This window comes from Paramisgurnus dabryanus, chromosome 2, assembly GCF_030506205.2.
Source record: "Paramisgurnus dabryanus chromosome 2, PD_genome_1.1, whole genome shotgun sequence".
Taxonomy (NCBI): domain Eukaryota; kingdom Metazoa; phylum Chordata; class Actinopteri; order Cypriniformes; family Cobitidae; genus Paramisgurnus; species Paramisgurnus dabryanus.
The window spans coordinates 43,129,473-43,135,113 of NC_133338.1; positions in this window are offsets into that span (position 1 = coordinate 43,129,473).

A 5,641-nucleotide genomic window follows, 5' to 3' on the forward strand; every position below is an offset into this window, starting at 1 on the left:
AATAGGGCCCATGGTGTTGAAATAACTCGATTTGCAAGCAACATGCTAGTAACCATTGTTTTTGCTCATACTTGTGTAGTGACGTAGCTGGCAAGTACACTATCCCATCCTCAAAATTTAACCTCTGCATTTAATCTATCCTAAATGCACTGCAAGTTGCAAACACACACCTGGAGCAGTGGGCAGCTAACACTGCAGCACCAGTAAGCAATTGGGCGGCTACATGCCAGCCATGAGAAACTAACCATCAGATCACGACTGACCTGATCTGTTATAACAGCCCCACGACTTTCACATTACTGCTTGAAAAGTTTTAGACTTGGGACTTTGTAAATTCTTGTGGTGCCATCAAAGAAAATAGATACTGTATTAACAGAATGACATCTATTACTATAAATAAGGAAAATGTAATGCCTTATTTGGCCACTTAAGAAAAGGAAGTCCCACATTCAAGTTCAACACCCAATCATCAATCAGGTCCAATGATTATCTGGGGGAGGAGCTCTGTAGTCACCGAGACGAATCAAATGCTAACAGGCAGCCTTTTCTTGTATTTTATTGTTAAGATGTTTGTAGTTTGTGTGTCGTGATTTAACTGCAGTCGTGGACAAAGATATTGTCACCCTTAAATATGAGCAAATTGTACACAACTGTATAACAACATGACCTTTTGAGTTTTTTGAATTACAATATCATTTTGTAGCTACTTCACTTTGTGTAGCTTAAATCTACACCGCTGCAAACCACTGCCTAATTAAAACCTAAATATGTCTGTCACATCTTTATTCATCTGTTTTACATGTCTTATAAAATCAGCAGGTAGGGACATTCACTAACAACATTTTACTATCTCTATTGACTCCAACATAAATACCAGGCTATTGTTTAAGACTTTGACTTTCCCATTTTGTCTCTTAATGGTGTCACCTAAGACATTCCCTATGAAAATATGTACACATTAACATATGAAAATGTGTTTTGGAAATGTTAATCCAGAAACACCTTTTCGATTTCCTTCCAAATGGATCAATTTTACAAGGCCCAAAGTCACATTTGGTAAACATACCTCTATTGGGCTCCTCGGGGAACTATTAAAGTCGCTGTGTTAATGAAACAGTCATTCTCTCTCACACAAAAACACACTCGCACACCAGGAGTCCATGCAACAACACAAGCCCAGTCAACAACAGCATCCCTACGGATTCATTAAAGGGCCAATTGTCAGATAGTGAAGAAGCTCAAAGGAAATCTAAACCACGCCTTACATCGATATGGACGCTCTAAGATTATGACCCCACCATATGGTAAACAGAACGCAGTCAGAGCTTCGATTTTATTATATGACTCCAACAAACAATATAATGATCTTTACTTGGTACATAACTGGCTGAATCTATATACCGAATCAATACGAACTGTCAACACTCTTTGACGTGACATCAACAATTAACATTGTCTGGTGTGAAATGCTAATTACATTTAATCTGAAAATGAGTTTGATTTGTAATGATCTTGATTTACATTTATAACACATCCAGTTTTCAGCACGCTAATGAGATTTGACTCCCGGTTTTACCATTAATTAAGTTTGAAATCTGAAATGCATTGCTCTGTCCATTTGTTTTTCTAGTCGTTGGCGTTAATTGAACAGCTTCACTTTACATAAACCTGGGAATTATTCGCAAATGAGTTTTTCTTGATTTCAAATAAACCACCATATTTCAGCCTCATGCATTAGGGGATTTACCGTAAGGCTTTATATCATTGTTTAATTAGAACTATTATACATTTTCCGACCGCATTCTTCCTCTCTTTCCTTCCAGCTCCACATTCCTGTTGAAGATTATTTATCTAAACACTCCAGTCTTTCAAAGTGCATTTGGCGGCCTTCTAGCTATTTTCCACTCGGGCGACCGTGAAGTCATATTGACACTAGACATATGGCAAGCTCTGAGTGAAGATACACTCGCAGACTTCTCCTGTGTTTCAGTTGTCTTAATGAATAATACCATGGTGCATTCAAACGTCTGCAAGTACGGCTTAGGGTTCTCTCTTTTTCTCTCGCTCTCTTTCTTTCTTTCCTCTCTTTTTTCCTTGTTTTTTGCAGCATCAACAGCGCCTTCATGCATGAATTAGTACGCTTGCATTTCCCATTCAAACACATCACTGAGAGAGGAATGATATGTTTCTCTCCGCCTCTCTTTCTCTTGTTCTCACTCTATCGTTTTACATAAGAATTAAAAACACAGCTGGCAGCACAGATATAAAGATTTTGTGCCTTTAGTTCGGGTAACGTGCTATTCATGCAATTTATATTTGGCTTCTTTGCTGAGGAATTAGCAGATCATTTAGAGGATGATGCCTTTGCGCGTATCATGAGACTTGAAAATCAATCTAATGAATAGCATTTCATTGGGATGCATTTGTTATCATGCAGAGCTTTGGTTACACGTGTTGATTCAACTTCCTTTTATGTGCTTCCTGTTTCTGTTTTGTACTGTGGAAGGTGAAATCATTTCTCTATTTGCCCCTATTTTTTCTGACAATCGTGAATTTAAGTGACAGAAAAACGAATGTAAATAATGACTCCGTAAATACACATTCATGGTTGTTTATGCTCAGCTGTATGTCTTAAAAAAATACAAGGTGTGGAGGCATATAGTCGAAATGAAATGACCTGAGAGTAAAACAGAGGGGATCCAGACCCTCATGGCATTACACGTTTCAGTCTATGTGAAATGATCACAGAAATGGCAGATAAATCGCTTTTGGTACGCTCACACAATTTTATTTCAACTTTAATAAAGTGAGTCTATATGGACCATAGTCTGATAGAAAAAGAAGTTCAGATGACTTTGCCTGCAATTTTACACATCACTACAAAGTATGAAAGCAAGTCTAAATATACAATTTAACAAAAACGGAGAAAGGAGGAGATAGAAGTATTAGGCTTGGTAAGGCTAAGAGATCAGCTGTCAATTTGATGTTTGAAAGGGACTCAAGCAAAATCAACTAAACTACAAAAACTATATAGATTCTACTGATTTTATTTATGTATACATACAGTATGTACTGAAAAGTTATTCCAAAGTATACAGTACATGTGCTCATTAGGGACCTTAGGTCTTCATGTCAAACTGCCAACTGCGGGCTATTTACATTAGACAATGACAACAAGATAGTTCATCTGACACTGCGTGATTAAATTCAGTGACCGCCAAACTAATTTTGCCTGAGGTAGGAAACGGAGAAGGGGAGGAGAAGCATTTTGCATGAATCGGTGTGGAGAGGTGAAGGACAGAACAGATGACAGATGGATGGAGTTATAGCCAAAGTCAAGGGTGCGAGACTTCTTTCTCTGAGGTATTCCTCTGTGATCTTGCTCAATGTAACACGCCAAAGAACACAAAGACAAGCCAAGAAGAAGTATGATTACAGTAGGCATGACATTAGGCTACTAAATATTATATATTCCCAAATCACACTAGGTCTCATTCACTAATAATTGCGTATGTTTTTTGTATTTATAAGCACAACTGAACTTCTCATGAAAACTTTCCACCTAATTCACAACACATGCATACGCACATGAGTTTGTTCTTACTTGATCTTATGTTAGTGAATTTGGAGTGTTCTACATGAGCGGTTGTGTTCACAAGGTTGGAAATTTGCATAAAACACGCCCAATCTAGCTTCATATAAGGACTTTCCATGGAGCAGCTCTTGTCCACAGAAAATTTTAGAGCAGTTTATCACCGAAGCAATAAAGCTAGAAAAGAAATCCATGATCATATTTATTACCGATAATAGTCTATTTTGCATTGCATTTTTGATTTAGGAGGTTTTGCTGTCGCTGGAGGAAGCCAGTGCTTGGTGTCCACTGGGGTAGGCTAACATTAAAGTATTGGATGCGATAGACATTTATTATTTTGACATTTAATTAATATGACAGAGACACATCTGTATCTAAAATAAAACAGACAGGAGATCAAGTGATTGGCGTTTAGATTTATCATTACATTTACATAATGTTTACATTAGGTATTAAGCAGACACTCTCATATAAAGATTTAAAAAGTGAGGAAGGAAAACGTGAATATTTGTCATTATGTGCATCTTCTTTATATGTGTAGAAAAAATAAGTAATAATTATATAATAATATATGATATCCTCTATATAATAATAATAATTGTAATTGTAAATGAGAAATGGGTGCATTCTCTGGAGGGTTTTAGACATGAAATGTGAACGACCCCTTTTGTAACAATGTGTTAAACACTTACAAATTGTATACTGTATATAGTTATATTTTGTTATGTCTTTAATGTTTGCAACCTTATCAAATAATGATTAAAAAAGAAATAATAATGTCACATGGTGCCCAAAATCCATAATGTACAGTATACCTACACTGTAAAAAGTGAAAAGTTGGATCAACTTCAATTGGGGACACCTAAACAAGTATTTTATGTATGTATGTATTGTAAAGTAATTTTTTACTTATCTGTTATATGTTTAAGATAAAAAATACTTTGGGTGAAATTATTTTTAGGTGTTACCAAAAAGTATTTTTTTTTAAGTTGATCCAACTTTTCACATTTTACAGTATATGTATCCTGTAGAAATAGAAGTATGCTGTTTCAAAACATAGCTGCTATATCCAAGATACCATTTGTATGCGTTGAAATAGTTTTTTTGCATCCAAAATAGGATGTTGTTCACTTGTGGTGGCCATTCATAGTAGAAGAGGATTGTATTGGGTATGCTGCATTATTCATTTTGCTTGACTTGAAATGTGGTCTCTTTATCAGTCACTGACATTTCCCACAGTTCATGTCATTAAAATGGGGCAACTCTGCAATCTGACATCCCCTGTCAAGAATATAGCTGCTCTCCTCCCTTATTCCTCATCCTATCCTCCTAAAAGCAGACTCGTATTGATGAGTCTGCAGAACAAATTGATGTAATTAATGCTCAGGTTGTATGAAAAGGACATGGACATGTGTACAAACCATTCATCACTTGCTGTGCTTATTTGCTTTCAGCCCATTGAAACAGCACTTTGGCCTCGATGAGCTGAATCTTAATGGCAACCGATTGGCCATTCTCGTTGTGTGTGGGGGGGAACGTGACTGGGTGTACAAAGTATTTCTAAAAAAAAGGGGTTAGCAGTGTTACTTTGAGAACACATGCGTTCTTTCTTTTTTATTTGTTCTATTTAACCTTTAATGCTTCACCTTTTCTGTAGACCGATGACAGATCAAAGTTACCAGTAAGGTTAAATGTTAAATGCTTAAAAGTGAGATGAGCAGCTAAATACGGTATACAGGCTAAATACACATTTAACTCTAAATTCCTAAAATAGTTTAACTGCACTTCATCATATGTGAAATCAATTCTATGTGACAATAAAAATATACATTGCATATGAAGAATTTCTTAGTATTCGGTATGTCCTCAGTTGTCATATGAGCATCTTGTCTTCTTTAACTGAAGCAAAAATCTGACATTTTATGTCATGGTCAGTGTTACTTCATTAACCTGTAACCTAAAATGTCTTTTTTTTATATTTCTTATAAAGCTGTTCTAAAATCTTTACTTTTCTGTTTTAAAAACACATTTTTAAGTTGAGCCCCACTG